Source organism: Phyllobates terribilis, unplaced genomic scaffold (genome assembly GCF_046119375.1).
Source record: "Phyllobates terribilis strain yellow unplaced genomic scaffold, ASM4611937v1 Scaffold_9__5_contigs__length_417890890, whole genome shotgun sequence".
Classification (NCBI taxonomy): Eukaryota; Metazoa; Chordata; class Amphibia; order Anura; family Dendrobatidae; genus Phyllobates; species Phyllobates terribilis.
The window spans coordinates 84,250,082-84,267,362 of NW_027362769.1; the positions used below are offsets into that span (position 1 = coordinate 84,250,082).

The window sequence follows — 17,281 nt, forward strand, 5'->3', positions numbered from 1 at the left end:
AGATCACATACAGACTCTTGTTCTAGATTTTAGTACACACAAGAAGTATCATAAATGAATCCAGCAGCAGATCTGAATGTCACTCAACATTGTCGTTATACATATTCTAGAGACTAGAGACATACACTGGCAATATGCATGTTCTACAAATGTATCAGTGGGTCAAATGAAGAATATATTATATATATTTTATACAGTAAATTCCATGAAGACCTGATGAGACTTACTCCCAGGTATGGCTCAAGCAGGCATCAGGTTTTCTTGTATGAGTGTTATCTGTGTTTTTAACGGATAGGACTCTAACCTATGATTGCCTACGGCAGTGTTCCCCAACTCCAGTCCTCAGGAGCCCCCATTTGATGATGTTTTCAGGATTTGCTTAGTATTACCCCGGTGATTAAATTATCATCCGTGCAGTACTAAGGAAATCCTGAAAACATGACCTATTGGTGGCTCTTGAGGACTGGAGTTGGAAAACACTGCCTATGGGATAGCTCACGATTTTTTTCCTTAGCATGGAGACTTGTCCGAAATTGATCTAAGTGTAGGATCAAACTCGCCAATGCAAGTGTATGGATCCATGAAATTATCGGACAGCGCTCAGATACCACAGATTGTTTGGTAGAAGCTAGAGAAACCTCCATCAATTTTTTTTCATCCGAGAAAAACTGAGGAAACTCTTACAAAATTCTGATGGTAAAATCTGACACTGACCAAACTGTGTTCACATTCTGAACAAAAAGACTGTTAATATCCGGGCTGTTTTTTTGCATAGGGGAAATGTCACTGATGTCTGAGCCCTTAACGTGGTTTGTAAATCTTTCATACTGATCATATTATTGTGATGTAGATAATTCACATAAGTATATGTTGAAGTTGTGGAGAAACTGATTTTGAGAATATACATTAAGTATAAGCAACCTATAACTGTTTGTGTAGATATTGATAATGTCTGTCTGTAAGGCTCTGTCAAATATGTTTGTAATAATAAATAATTAAAATGAACAAAAATGAATAAATAATAAATATTGTTTCTTGATATCAGGGTCAGCCTGTGGCTTTCCCACTGGTATAAACATTTTTCTCAGCTGCTACATTTCTATTATGGAGCTGCATGCGTCTGAATTTTTATTTCCTAGCATATAAAAATGAATGAGATGAATTACATATTAAATAATACAGATGTGAGAACCCACTCGCAGCACTCTATATACATATGCATGTGCATAACAACATATACATCCATACAGTGATGCTTCACACAATCTCGGCACAGGGAAGACGTTTCAAGTAGCTGTACAGTGCAAAGTTTAGCAGTTTCAGTGCCAAGCGTAGTTTGTATCAACTGTTAGAATCCTCTCTTTGGTCTCTTGCTCATCACATACTCAGTCAGATTGGTAACTTCCTACTCATCACACATTGGAAAGAACCGGCTCAGTGGTTAAATGCACTGGATGAAATGATAATAAGAAAACTTGATTCAGATTTAAATATTAATGTTATTAACTTATTATTACCAATGTTGCTATTTTATCTGAGTGAATAACTCATAGAGTATTGGTAAATGTTTATATAGGTAAAAATGACTGCATGCCCTCCAATGAGACAAGTGGTAATCCGTTATACTCACAGTTTTTCGTGGCAGGGGACTCTCTCCCCAGCTGTTCTCTGGTGCCTGTTCTCCTTCTAATCTAGTTATATTAGCTGTGTGTGGCTTGACGTCAGTAGCCGCCCCTTGCCCCTCTATCAGCACTCGCATCCTCCCCTCACCTACCTAGTGCCTGAAATCCATTATGTTAATTTTTTTTTTTTTAACCAACTGAAGCAGTGTCTTTTAATGACTCACATATGACTCTTATCTTTTCAAGTTCCATTTAGTTCTTAATAAAGAAAGGGAAAGGCCAGGTCTTTTCTCATCTCATGGTATTAATGAGCAATTATTTATTCAGTGTGGAGGGGGGATATTTATTCAGTGTGAAGGGGGGGATTTATTCTGTGTGGTTGGGGGAAATTTATTCTGTGGGGAGCAAGTGGGGGGTGGGTTCAGACCGTATGGGGAGCAAGGGGAAAAATGTGTGCGGACACAATATGGGGAGCAAGGTTGATGGGATATGTGCTGACACAGTATGGGGAGCAAGGGTGATGGGACATGTGCTGACAGTATGGGGAGCAAGGGTGATGGGACATGTGCAGACACAGTATGGGGACCAAGGGTGATGGGATGTGTGTGGACACAGTATAGGGAGTGAGGGTGATGGGACATGTGCGGACACAGTATGGGGACCAAGGGTGATGGGATGTGTGCGGACACAGTATGGGGAGCAAGGGTGATGGAACGTGTGCAGACACAGTATGGGGAGCGGCGATGGTGATGGGATGTGTGCAGACACTGTATGGGGAGTCGGACGATGGGTGAAGTGAAAGTATGGAGAGCGAGGGGGTAAATATGTGAGGAGACAGTATGGTTAGCAGAAGGGACGTAAGAGGAGACTATTGAGGGGAATAGTGTGAGGAAAAAGTATAGGGGAGAAAAGTGTGAGTGGGCACAGAATAAAGACTGAGTAGTGGGGCGGGTAGCATGGGGGGACAATGTAAGGTCACAGCCAGGAGGGGGAGCATGATGAGGGGGCACAGTATAGAGACTGGGCCCTATAGGGGGACACAGTGTGAGAGGATAGTGTGAAGAGGGGGCCTAGTATGGAAAGGAGAGGGCAGTGTGGAGGGCATGTACAATAAGGGTATCTGCACGTGCAATTCGCGGCGTCCAGATGTTACAGCATAGTGGATGGGATTTCTACAAATCCCATGTCCATTATGCGTCCGCGGCACACCCATGTAAACTGACATGCGGCACGTCTTTCCAGACCGCAGCATATCAATTACTCCTGCGGGTCCGCATGCAGGCTTTCCCCATAGACCTAATCTCTATGGGGAAAGTCTGCATGTGAGAAACAAAAAAAGAGGCCGGCGCTCATTTGCATAATGAGCTGAAGCCGGAGGCGGCTCCTCCGCAGTCAGCTCCGGATAGTCTGCACATATCCTAAGAGGGACAGCATTGTGTGGGTCATATTTTGTGCAGGGAATATAGTGAGTGGCAATTATTTGTTCAGGGACTCGGCGCAGGGCAGATATTTTTATTCAGGAGCATTATAATGACACTGCTACGCACCATGTCGGCACCCCCTGTTCAGCGCGGGCTCCGGCGCTTAGCCCGCACTGAACCGGGCACATGTCAGCTGATTTATACAGCTGACATGTGCCCGCAACAGCCGCGGGTGGAAGCGCGATCAAGCCGTGGCTGTTAACTAGTTAAATGCCGGAAGCTCGTCACTTACCCCCAGGGCCGGCTCCAGGTTTTCATGGGCCCTGGGCGAAAGAGTCTCAGTGGGCCCCTTTAACACAAGCTGTCCCCTCTTCCTTCATATATGCAGACATGCACGCACACACACAGTACGCAGATATGCACACATACACACATGCACATGGTACACAGATATGCGCACATACAATATATAGACACACACATACACAAACATATACACATACAGACATACATACATATTTGAAAACAAATTCTTAAAAACATATATAAAACGGACATAAATATATATACACAGTCATACATACTGACATACACAGACATTTACATCATACACACACACATTAGAAATATTTTTAATATGGGGATTGGGAAAGCTGGCAACAAGCCTCGCTCACCTGCCCCCGGTCCTGTCTCCAGTTGAGCTCCTCTGCCATGTGGCTGTGCAGGGCTGCCGGCGTGTCAAAGACATAGGGCTCTGGACCATCAGAGGGGCCCACTCACTGTCAGGGCCCGGGCTGCTCCCCCTCATCTGTGCAGGGCCGCCGGCATGTCACAGACATAGGGCTCTGGACCATCAGAGAGGGGCCCACTTACTGTCAGGGCCCGGGCTGCTCCCCCTCATCTTTGCAGGGCCACCGGCGTGTCACAGACATAGGGCTCTGGACCATCAGAGAGGGGCCCACTCACTGTCAGGGCCCGGGCTGCTCTCCCTCATCTGTGCAGGGCCGCTGGCGTGTCACAGACATAGGGCCCTGGATGATCAGGGGGGCCCACTCGCCGTTGGGGCCCGGGGTGCTCCCCCCGCATCTGTTCAGGACCTCCGGCGGTGTTTGATTGCCGGCACTTCAGACATGGCGGTGCGCTGTGAGGCTGTGTCTGCTACCAATGATGCGACAGGGGTGACACACAAGCAAAATTAAAGGGGCAGTGTCGCCCCTGCCTTGTCATTAGTACCAGACACAGCCGCACAGAGCACTGCGCGCAGCCATGTCTGGTAAAGTGCCGGCAATCAAGCAGTGCTGGTGGTCCTGGCTGCACAGATGCCAGGGGAGAAGCCCGGCCCCAACAGCGAGTGGGTCCCTCTGATGGTCCAGGGCCCCGACACTTGCCCGGGTTCGCCGGGTGCTGATGCCGGCCCTGCTTACCCCGCCCGTCGGTGACCCTGTCACATGATCGTGGGTCACTTATGCGTGGGTATGACAACCTGGGGTCTGCAGCAGACCCCTGTGGTTGTCATGTAAAGATTTCTATGAGGGCCACCTAGTGGTCGGCGCTCATAGCACAGGAGCATTCTTACTACATAGAGGCGATCTGCTCATCTCCTCTATGTAGCAGAGGCGATCAGGTAATTGCTGCTTCTAGTCTCCTATGGAGACTATTGAAGCAAGCAAAAAGTGTAAAAAAAAATGTTTTTAAAAATCTTAAAAAAATATAAAAGTTTAAATCACCCCCCTTTTGCCCCCTTCAAAATAAAATAATAAAAAATAAACCCCACATGCATATATTTGGTATTTCCGCGTTCAGAATCACCCGATCTATCAATACAAAAAAGGAATTAATCGGATCGGATCAGTAAACGGTGTAACGAGAAAAAAACTCCAAACGCCAGAATTAAATTTTTTTGGTCGCCGCAACATTGCAATAAAATGCAATAACAGGCGATCACAACATTGGATCTACCCCAAAATGGTATCAATAAAAACGTCAGCCCGGCGTGCAAAAAATAAGCCCTTACCTGGCCCCAGATCCCAAAAAATGTAGATGCTACTGGTCTCGGAAAATGGCGCCATTTTTTTTTTTTTTTAGCAAACTTTGGAATTTTTTTTCACCACTTAAATAAAAAAGAACCTATGCATGTTTGGTATGTACAACTCGTAATGACCTGGAGAATAACAATGGCAGGTCAGTTTTAGCATTCAGTGAACGTGGTAAAAAAAACAACTGTGGAATTGCATTTTTTTTTGCAATTTCACCGCACTTGGATTTTTTTCCCCGTTTTCCAGTACACGATATGGTAAAACCAGTGATGGTGTTTAAAAGTACAACTCGTCCCACAAAAAATAAACCCTCACATGGCCATATTGAACAAAAAATAAAAAAGTTCTGGCTCTGGAAAGAAGGGTAGCAAAATGAAGGTCATAAAGGGGTTAACGTCATCGCGTGGGGATGTGCTGCAGAAGACCGGAAAAGATGGAAGTCTGCAGAGATGGGCTGTGGATGAGAAAAGTCATCATGGTGTCTGGACAAGATGAAGAAGAAAGAGAACGACTCTAGAGACCTCATCTATCACGTACCTGGATGGAAATTTTTTTTGTGTTCCTGACTAATACTCATGTTTTTATTTATGTTAGGAGCATTAAAGGGGTTGTCCAGGTTTGTGATGAGTCTGCAGTCATTCTATGTGACTGCAGGCTTCTGAATTCTCACAGTGCGCACTGCACGCTGTCAGGATTCTCTGGTGCCGGCGATTTACATACATGTGTTGACATGCCAACTAGACATGCGTGGCCTCACTCAATGAAGTTGAATTGAGCTAGGCTGGACACGTCTAGTCGGAATGTGGCCAGAAGTATACAAATCGCATACTTGTGCTGACGTGACTGTCCACTCTTGCCACCGGCAAGGGAGAATCCTAGAAGTGTGCAGTGCATGTGCTGTGAGAATTCAGAAGCCTGCAGTCACCTTAAGTGACTGCAGACTTTCATCTCAAACCTCGACAAGCCCTTTAATTATAAAATGAAGCCCTGTAGCATGCCAATCCAAGTGTAATATACTCACTGTCAGGACTCAGCTCTGCTTGCAGGTTCCATCAGTCATCACATGGCCACTTCACTCATATGCGATTTTCATACTGACGATCACATGACAACTAGCTCCTCTTCCTGCTTCTTTCAGAGAGAATTAGGGAGAGCAGCTCCTCGCCATGTGACTAAGTGTGCAAATCGCATATGTGCTTGTGGGGGGGCGCCAAACTGAATTCTTGCCCCGGGTGCTAGAAGACCTAGATACATCTCTGCACGCACAGATAGCAGACAGGAGACCGTTAGCAGAGGTTTTGAAGGCAGCAGACAGGTGAATTAGTAACTGGAAACTACAGACAGACAAGTAGCAGGGTTACTGGAAGCCCCAGGCTGACCAGAGACATCTGGGAAACCGCAGACAGCAGAGTTACTAGAAGCCATAGGCAGATTGCAGAGTTAAGGACTGGATGCTGCAGACAAACTGGTGTCATCATGGAGACCGCAGACAGGTAGCAGACAAAATTCCGGAGTAACAAGAAAGTCTAAATATAATTGAAGCCGCAGGCAGCTAGGATACATCCTGGAAACTGCCGGCAAACATGCAGCAGAGGTCCTAGAAAACAGGCAACAGATAGCAAACCTCCGGAGTAACTATAAAGTCTGAAAATCATGGAAGCTGCAGGCAGATAGGAGATATCCAGGAGAAACTAGCCAGCTAGCAGTGGTACTGAAAGTCGCAGACAAGTAACTCAGGGACTGGAAACCACAGGCAGCCAGGACACATCCTGAAGCCTGTGGACAGGAACTGTGCACAGACAAACAAAGTGTTACTAGAAAGTCTTAATATCAAGACACAGGAGTGTGCCTTGGGAGGCCTTATATAGGCCTACTTAGTTCAACACATGGGAGAAGCCAGGCTACTTGCAAAGCCCAATGTAGAGCACAAGAAAGTTCAGTGGACTGGGGTGTAAGAAGAACCTAAACCCCAGAACCGGTGTGTAACAGGTTCCTTCACTGTGGATTGTGGATTGATGCTTTGGGTAATGGTAACTTCTAAGTTTATTATAAATCTAGGTCTAGAGAGATTAGGTGCTGCTCTTCTTTCTCTGTAGCACACAGACAGAAGTATCAGATATTATACAGCAGTACTTAGCAGTGTGGCTGCAAATCCAGCAGTAGAGAAACGTAAAAAAGTTGCTTGAAGCTACCACATGTTTGGCTTCGTATTCTAAGTCATGTGGCAAAGCCTGTTAAAGGGTTGATATTTACTTTTAGGATTGTACTTTCTTGTACTTCTTTCTTCTGCGTCGCCGCAGCTGCATGATTCATGGCTGTTTTTCAGCTGCGAGATATGCAGGGATTGCCTGACAAACAGGCAATCGCTGCATGTGTTGCAGCAGTCTAACAGCTGCGGCGACGTGAACCTATTTTGCGAGTATGCCAAAGATACTCGGTTAGCACTCAAGCGTGCTTGGATAACCCCTTATCCGAGCATGTTTGCTCATCACTACTCCTTTTGCTACCAACTTGTCAAGGAGAAACTTCACTCCTTAGACCCCTTGTCAGAGGGACTCTCACCCAGTCAAAGCAGACCTCCGACTTTGTGCAAATGAGGGACAAACACTTCAAAACACGTCTGCAAATGGAGTTTCTGGTTTGGTTTCTTAAACTAAGTGTGTGCAAGGCCCTTTAGACTTGATATTGACTTTTAGGATTGCTACATCCAATAGGTAGCACAAGAGTTCCTGTCCTTTTCGTCACTGAAGAAGTTATTTGCACAGTCAGGTGCTAAGTATTTCTTGAGGCAGTTTGTAGTGTTGACGGGTAGTTTCCTACTTGATAACAAAGAAGACGACAGCTTTGGTAGGTGCACATTGAACGTGGCGCGGGGCGGTAGCCGTGGGTGAAGTACTCGTCTGTTTTGCACTGGCACATTACATGAAGATGAAGGACCTGGCTGTGTGTGTGGACTTGTCATAGGGGCAGGACGCCCATGCAGGCCGCATGTAACCAATGACGCTGGTTTGCCAGGACTAGATGTTCTTAACAAATGAAGCTGTACTTAGCAGCCATTGTGTGGCAACTATGTACACAGAATAGCGAGTAACAAATGTCTTGTACACTTTTTCATTAATACAAAGTATCTCAATACACAGTCTCATTACTTCCTCTGCCTCACACATTCCTGCCTCCACTGATCTCATTTCCTTCACCACCTTAACCAGCTTAACACCACAGTACAGTCTGTGAAAGTCATTTCCACTTCCTGTGGTTCTGCGACTGAATCTCCGTTCTTTCTTACCACAAAACACATACTGCATGTGGCCTTTCTGAGCACTCAGACCAAACCAAATGCCTACTCTGGCGGCAAGCTAGGCCCTGTTTGAGTCACTACCAGGAAGTCCTCTCTCATCCTGCTATATAGACCCTCCCTCTCTGGGCTAGTACCAATGTCAAGGTAAAATATATATATTATAGAAAATCAATTAGTTTCTTTTAATAGATTACCTAATCAGTGTGAATTAATATAGAGATGATGGAATAATCTATGTGTATGTATGTATGCAAATGTGTATTTGCACATGAATTATGTTAATAGTTAATGAATATATAACTAACAGCTTCTGTTTTTATTGTAGACACGAACAACTAAATGATTTCCTGGGAATGACGTATCCATGTGCATGGCTGATAACAGAGAGATTTGTGTTGAGTTGGCAAAGATGGCGCTGAGAGACAAACTCACCCCTCCCATCGGAATTCCTAAGGCGTTACTGAGACCAAGAGATACATGGATGAGCAAATTGCAGTGTGCTGAGTTATCAGAAAGAGCAATGAATTATACTAATCCCACCTAGAAGAAGAATACTATATAACCCCATGTATACGTAATAAAGTATGCCATTTTGATGGTTCAGTCTCTGAGAGAAGTTTTTCAACCAGATTAGCAGATTTGGTTAATTAGCTTCAATGCATGCACTCGGACATCTTTAATTTAGAGGAGAGCAGTTACCTAGTGTATCCTAAATTGGTGAAACCTCCACACCAACACTTAACTATGTCTTACCCTACTCACTATCTGTTGCTGGGCAGAACTCAGTTTACTAACAGTACAGTGCAAAACACTTCAATTCATGACAACACAATTCACATTACACATAACCCTCACACAATACACTTTACATTGTACACAGCACTGATGTCTCCAAGGGAGAACAAGGCATTATGTCCATCTTCTTACATTAACTAGCTATTGAACCCGTTCTACGCCCGGGTGGCTAGCATTTTTATTGGTATATAGTCTCCCATGCTGGTATGTGCTGCCCCCCATCCTGGTATTTGTGCTGCCCCTATCCTGTCCCCCCATCCTATCCTGGTATGCATGGCACCCCTCATCCCCAATCCTGGTATGCATGGCACCCGTCATCCCCAATCCTGGTATGCAGGGCACCCCTCATCCCCAATCCTGGTATGCACGGCACCCCTCATCCCCAATCCTGGTATGCATGGCACCCCTCATCCCCAATCCTGGTATGCACGGCACCCCTCATCCCAAATCCTGATATGCATGGCACCCCTCATCCCCAATCCTGGTATGCATGACACCCCTCATCCCCAATCCTGGTATGCATGGCACCCCTCATCCCTAATCCTGTTATGCATGGCACCCCTCATCCACAATCCTGGTATGCATGGAATCCCTCATTACAAATCTGGTATACATTGCACCCCTCATCCCAATCTTAGAATGCATGACACCCCATCTCTCATCCTGGTATGTATGGCATCCTCCAATCCTGGTATGTATAGTACCCAATCCCTCATCCTGGTTTGCATGGCACCACTCATCCCTCTATCCTGGTATGCATGGCACCCCATCCCTCATCCTGGTATGTATGGTACCCCTCATCCCTATCCTGGTATGTATGGCACCCCATCCCTCATCCTGGTATGCATGGTACCCCTCATCCCTAATCTAGTATGTATGGTACCCCTCATCTTGGTATACATGGCACCCCTCATCCCAATTCTGGTATGTATGGCACCCCATCCCTCATCCTGGCATGCATGGCCCCATCATCCCTCAATCCTGGTATATATGGCACCCCTCATCCCCTATCCTAGTATGCATGGTAACCCTCATCCCCAATCCTGGTATGCATGGCACCCCTCATCCCCAATCCTGGTATGCATAGCATTCATTATCCCCAATCCTGGTATGCATGGCACCCCTCATCCCCAATCCTGGTATGCATGGCACCCCTCATCCACAAACCTGGTATGCCTGGCACCCCTCATCCCCAATCCTGGTATGCCTGGCACCCCTCATCCCCTATCCTGGTATGCATGGCACCTCTCACCCCCAATCCTGGTATGCATGGCACCCCTCTTCTCCAATGCTGGTATGCATGGCACCCCTCATTCCAAATCTCGTATACATTGCACCCCTCATCCCAATCCTGGTAGGCATGGTACCTCATCTCTCATCCTGGTATGTATGGTACCCCTCATCCCCCAATCCTGGTATGTATGGTACTCAATCCCTCATCCTGGTATGCATGGCACCACACATCCCCCGACCCTGGTATGCATGGCACCCCATCCCTCATCCTGGTATGTATGGTACCCCTCATCCTGGTATACATGAAAAATATATAAGACCCAGCACCACCTTATGATAAGACATACACCTGTGCCAAAGTCCCTGAGAAATAAATGAGAGAAAAAAAGCAAAGGGTAGAGCAGGCACCAAGCATAGTAAATAATGAAATATAGAGGCAGTGTATTGAAAACATTGTAGAAATTTTATTATAGAAAAGACATACAGCACCACTTAATTAAAAAGTACAGTTAAAAAACATATAAGACAAGAAAAAACAAAAAAACCGCATGGACAAAAATAACCCTCTAGAGAGTTCTAACATGTGAATCCAATATAATGTGCATACAGATATATACATCAGAGAAAATATGGCACAAATATAATGTGAGATCCAATGATCCTGGTAGTACAAACAAACTGCTATAATAAGCCCTCTGGATGATCTGTATGACGTAGGTATAGTATAATATAAGATTCAATGCGAACAGATTACTATGATGAGCCCTCTAAATAATGAATAGAAATGTCACTATAATAATGAATTCTAACCTCAGGGAAGAATGTACCCTCCCAAAAATAAGTGCATATCTATCAGAAAAAAATCTAACAGAGAGGCTACATGAATCAATCAAAAAGTATGATACTAACCATGTGGGTTCACACTGGAATACAGGGGATGTCGCTGATGCGTAACCCTAGAGGAAGCCAGGACCTAATGGCGTCACGCGTAGGGTTACGCATCGGCGACATCCCCTGTATTCCAGTGTGAACCTACATGGTTAGTATCATACTTTTTGATTGATTCATGTAGCCTCTCTGTTAGATTTTTTTCTGATAGATATGCACTTATTTTTGGGAGGGTATATTCTTCCCTGAGGTTAGAATTCATTATTATAGTGACATTTCTATTCATTATTTAGAGGGCTCATCATAGTAATCTGTTCGCATTGAATCTTATATTATACTATACCTACGTCATACAGATCATCCAGAGGGCTTATTATAGCAGTTTGTTTGTACTACCAGGATCATTGGATCTCACATTATATTTGTGCCATATTTTCTCTGATGTATATATCTGTATGCACATTATATTGGATTCACATGTTAGAACTCTCTAGAGGGTTATTTTTGTCCATGCGTTTTTTTTGTTTTTTCTTGTCTTATATGTTTTTTAACTGTACTTTTTAATTAAGTGGTGCTGTATGTCTTTTCTATAATAAAATTTCTACAATGTTTTCAATACACTGCCTCTATATTTCATTATTTACTATGCTTGGTGCCTGCTCTACCCTTTGCTTTTTTTCTCTCATCCTGGTATACATGTCACCCCTCATCCCTATCCTGGTATGTATGGCACCCCATCCCTCATCCTGGTATGCAGGGTACCCCTAATCCCTATTCTGGTGTGTATGGTTCCCCTCATCCTGGTTTACATGTCACCCCTCATCCCAATTCTAGTATGTATGGCATCGCATCTCTCATCCTGGTATGTATGACACCCCTCATCCCCCAATCCTGGTATGTATGGTACCCAATCCCTCATCCTGGTATGCATGGCACCACTCATCCCCCAATCCTGGTATGCATGGCACCCCTCATCCCCAATCCTGATATGCATGGCACTCCTCATCCCCAATCCTGGTATGCATGGCACCCCTCATCCCCAATCCTGGTATGCATGGCACCTCTCATATCAAATCTGGTATGCACGGCACCCCTCATCCCCAATCCTGGTATGCATGGCACCCCTCATCCCCAATCCTGGTATGCATGGCACCCCTCATCTCCAATCCTGGTATGTGTGGAACCCCAGGGGTCTGGTTACCACAGTAATAGCAATATTACGTCTGTGAGCAGGTGGGAGGTCTCCTGGTCAGGAATCCTAAGCATGCCACACCTCCTGCCCAGTCCTGGGAGGGGAAGAACTTCCCCTATATAAACTGGGGCTGAGGTGGGGTTAGAAAAGAACACAGACAGAGACAGAGACACAGTCTGGTCTGGTGTGGAGCAGTTGCAGGGAAAGTGACAACAGGAGCCCTGTAGGAGCAGGAGTGAGTGCCAGAGGCTGGAAGCTAGATAGCTCGCCTTGGCTGAAGAGATCTCACCGGACACGGAGTCCGAGGCTGTGGGGACTGTTCCATACCCAGCAGCAGAAACCGACCGGCAGGGGATTTCAGGTCCTCTGGCCAAGAAACCCGAAGGCACGGTCACACGCAAGGGACCAGCACCGCCGTCGTGGAGCGGAGGCTACCAGAAGGCCCCGAGTCACCGGCCATACGGGTGAGCACCACACGGTACACTCAGGGACGTGGGCTACTTTTACCCGCTTCTAGCAAGGTAGCCAAGAAGAGTACAGTTAGTTGGGGAGGCCTACAACTCCGCCTGGCCAGGGGAGATCCTGTCTGCTCACGGACTGACCAGACCCCGACCGCTAGCCAGTACTCCCGGGAGGGTCTATCATTGTCACTAGTAAAGACCCTGAACTACACCGCACCGTCTCTGAGTGGTTCCTGGTGCCTGCGTGCAATTCTACCATCCCCATCATCCACGTCCGCTGCCCTGAGGCCATACCCCTTCGTTGGGGGCTATACTACCCACGCTGCACAACTGTACCACCGGCCTCAGCGGTCTGCCCTGCAGCGGCGGTTTCGTAACCGCATTCAACGGGTGGCGTAGTCGAACAATATCACATCTGCCACTAAAAACATCGCCACTTAGTTTGACACCCTGGGCACGGACCGGGTCACCGCCACGAGGACTACCACCCCCAACAGATCCGGCTCCGGGTATTCCCCAAACATGGCCCAGGGGGCGCGTCAGTATGCATGGCACCCCTCATTCCAAATCTGGCATACATTGCACCCCTAATCCAAATCCTGGTATGCATGACCCCCCATCTCTCATCCTGGTATGTATGGCACCCCTCATCCCCCAATCCTGGTATGTATAGTACCCAATCCCTCATCCTGTTATGCATGGCACCACTCATACCCTATCCTGGTATGCATGGCTCCCCATCCCTCATCCTGGTATGTATGGTACCGCTCATCCCTATCCTGGTATGTATGGCACCCCATCCCTCATCCTGGTATGCATGGTACCCCTCATCCCTATTCTGGCATGTATGTTATCCCTCATCCTGATATATATGGCACCCCTCATCCCAATTCTGGTATGTATGGCACCCCATCCCTCATCCTGGTATGCATGGCCCCCTCATCCCTCAATCCTGGTATGTATGGCACCCCTCATCCTCAATCCTGGTATGCATGGCACCTCTCATCCCCAATCCTGGTATGCATGGCACCCCTCATCCCCAATCCTGGTATGCATGGCACCCCTCATCCCCAATCATGGTATGCATGGCACCAGTCATCCCCAATCCTGGTATGCATGGTACCACTCATCCCCAATCCTGGTATGCATGGCACCCATCATCCCCAATCCTGGTATGCATGGCACCCCTCATCTCCAATGCTGGTATGCATGGCACCCCTCATTCCAAATCTGGCATACATTGCACCCCTCATCCCAATCCTGGTAGGCATGGTACCTCATCTCTCATCCTGGTATGTATGGTACCCAATCCCTCATCCTGGTATGCATGGCACCACACATCCCCCGACCCTGGTATGCATGGCACCCCATCCCTCATCCTGGTATGTATGGTACCCCTCATCCCTATTCTGGTATGTATGGCACCCCAACCCTCATCCTGGTATGCACGGCACCCCTCATCCCCAATCCTGGTATGCATGGCACCCCTCATCTCCAATCCTAGTATGCATGGCACCCCTCATTCCAAATCTGGCATACATTGCACCCCTAATCCAAATCCTGGTATGCATGACCCCCCATCTCTCATCCTGGTATGTATGGCACCCCTCATCCCCCAATCCTGGTATGTATAGTACCCAATCCCTCATCCTGTTATGCATGGCACCACTCATACCCTATCCTGGTATGCATGGCACGCCATCCCTCATCCTGGTATGTATGGTACCGCTCATCCCTATCCTGGTATGTATGGCACCCCATCCCTCATCCTGGTATGCATGGTACCCCTCATCCCTATTCTGGCATGTATGTTATCCCTCATCCTGATATATATGGCACCCCTCATCCCAATTCTGGAATGTATGGCACCCCATCCCTCATCCTGGTATGCATGTGACGCACCCCTGGGCCTGTGTCGCGCAGCGTTGCGCACGCGGGAGCTTACCCGGAGCCGGATCTGTTGAGGGTTGTAGTCTCGTGGCGGTGACCCGGTCCGTGCCCAGGGAGTCAGACTAAGTGGCGAGTCTATTAGCAGTAGATGTTGGACGACTACGCCACCCGTTGAGTACAGCTATGGAGCTGCCGCTGCAGGGCAGACCGCTGAGGCCGGTGGTAGGATAGTGCAGCGTAGATGGTATAACCCCCAACGGGAGGGGTATGGCCTCAGGGCAGCCGACGTGGATGATGGGGGTAGCAGGAATCACTCAGAGACGATGCGGTGTGATTCAGGGTCTTTACTGGTGACAAAGATAGACCCTCCCGGAGTACTGGCTAGCGATCGGGGCCTGGTCAGTCCTTGAGCAGATGGGATCTCCCCTGGCCAGGCGGAGTTGTAGGCCTCCCAAACTGACTGTACTCTTCTGGCTACCTTGCTAGAGGCGGGTATAAGTAGCCCACGTCCCTGAGTGTACCGTGTGGTGCTCACCCGTATGGCCGGTGACTCGGGGCCTTCTAGTAGCTTCCGCTCCATGACGGCGGTGCTGGTCCCATGCGTGTGACCGTGCCTTCGGGTTTCTTGGCCAGAGGACCTGAAATCCCCTGCCTGACGGATTCTGCTGCTGGGTAGGAGTTAGTCCCCACAGCCTCGGACTCCGGGTCCGGTAAGAAATCTTCTCAGTCAGGGCGAGCTCTGCAGCTGCCAGCCCCTGACTCCTTGTAACACTGCTCCCACAGAGCTCCTGTTGTTTCTTCCTATGCTGCTTCTCTTCTCTACTTCTTCTCTACTCCTGGCATGGCCAAGGAGCTGGGCCCAGCCGGAGCCACAGCTCCCTGTCAGCCCTCCTGGCTGCACTCTCCCTCTGAACTCTCTAACCCTGCCTCAGCCCCAGGTTTATATAGGGGAAGTTCTTCCCCTCCCAGGACTGGGCAGGAGGTGTGGCATGCATAGGATTCCTGACCAAGAGACCTCCCACCTGCTCTCAGACATAACATTGCTGTTACTGTGGAAACCAGACCCCTGGGGTGCCACACATGGCCCCCTCATCCCTCAATCCTGGTATGTATGGCACCCCTCATCCTCAGTCCTCGTATGCATGGCACCTCTCATCCCCAATCCTGGTATGCATGGCACCCCTCATCCCCAATCCTGGTATGCATGGCACCCCTCATCCCCAATCATGGTATGCATGGCACCAGTCATCCCTAATCCTGGTATGCATGGTACCACTCATCCCCAATCCTGGTATGCATGGCACCCATCATCCCCAATCCTGGTATGCATGGCACCCCTCATCTCCAATGCTGGTATGCATGGCACCCCTCATTCCAAATCTGGCATACATTGCACCCCTCATCCCAATCCTGGTAGGCATGGTACCTCATCTCTCATCCTGGTATGTATGGTACCCAATCCCTCATCCTGGTATGCATGGCACCACACATCCCCCGACCCTGGTATGCATGGCACCCCATCCCTCATCCTGGTATGTATGGTACCCCTCATCCCTATCCTGGTATGTATGGCACCCCATCCCTCATCCTGGTATGCAAGGTACCCCTCATCCCTATTCTGGTATGAATGGTACCCCTCATCCTGGTATACGTGGCTCCCCTCTTCCTAATTCTGATATATATGGCATTCCATCTCTCATCCTGGTATGTATGGCACCCCTCATCCCCAATCCTGGTATGCATGGCACCACTCATCCCCAATCCAGGTATGTATGGCACCCCTCATCCCCAATCCTGGTATGCATGGCACCCCTCATCCCCAATCATGGTATGCATGGCACCAGTCATCCCCAATCCTGGTATGCATGGTACCACTCATCCCCAATCCTGGTATGCATGGCACCCATCATCCCCAATCCTGGTATGCATGGCACTCCTCATCCCCATTCCTGGTATGCATGGCACTCCTCATCCCCAATCTTGGTATGCATGGCACCTCTCACCCCCAATCCTGGTATGCATGGCACCCCTCACCCCCAATCCTGGTATGCATGGCACCCCATCTCTCATCCTGGTATGCATGGCACCCCTCATCCCCAATTCGGGTATGCATGGCACCCCTTATCCTTAATTCTGGTATGCATGGCACCCCTCATTCCAAATCTGGCATACATTGCACCCCTAATCCCAATCCTGGTATGCATGACACCCCATCTCTCATCCTCGTGTGTATGGCACCCCTCATCCCCCAATCCTGGTATGTATAGTAGCCAATCCCTCATCCTGGTACGCATCGCATGACTCATCCCCCTATCCTGTTATGCATGGCACCCCATCCCTCATCCTGGTATGCATGGTACCCCTCATCCCTATTCTGGTATGTATGTTACCCCTCATCCTGGTATATATGGCACCCCTCATCCCAATTCTGGTATGTATGGCACC

General features: G+C 48.0%; 1 protein-coding gene across 1 annotated transcript in view; it reads left to right on the forward strand.

Moving 5' to 3' along the window:
- The window catches only part of RAB17 (RAB17, member RAS oncogene family), a 60,582-nt gene extending 51,608 nt beyond the window's left edge, over positions 1-8,974 (forward strand). The window contains exon 7 of the mRNA XM_073646678.1: positions 8,703-8,974. The gene's annotated coding sequence lies outside the window, so the exon portion shown is untranslated. The remainder of the gene's footprint in view (positions 1-8,702) is intronic.
- The last annotated feature ends 8,307 nt before the right edge of the window (positions 8,975-17,281 follow it).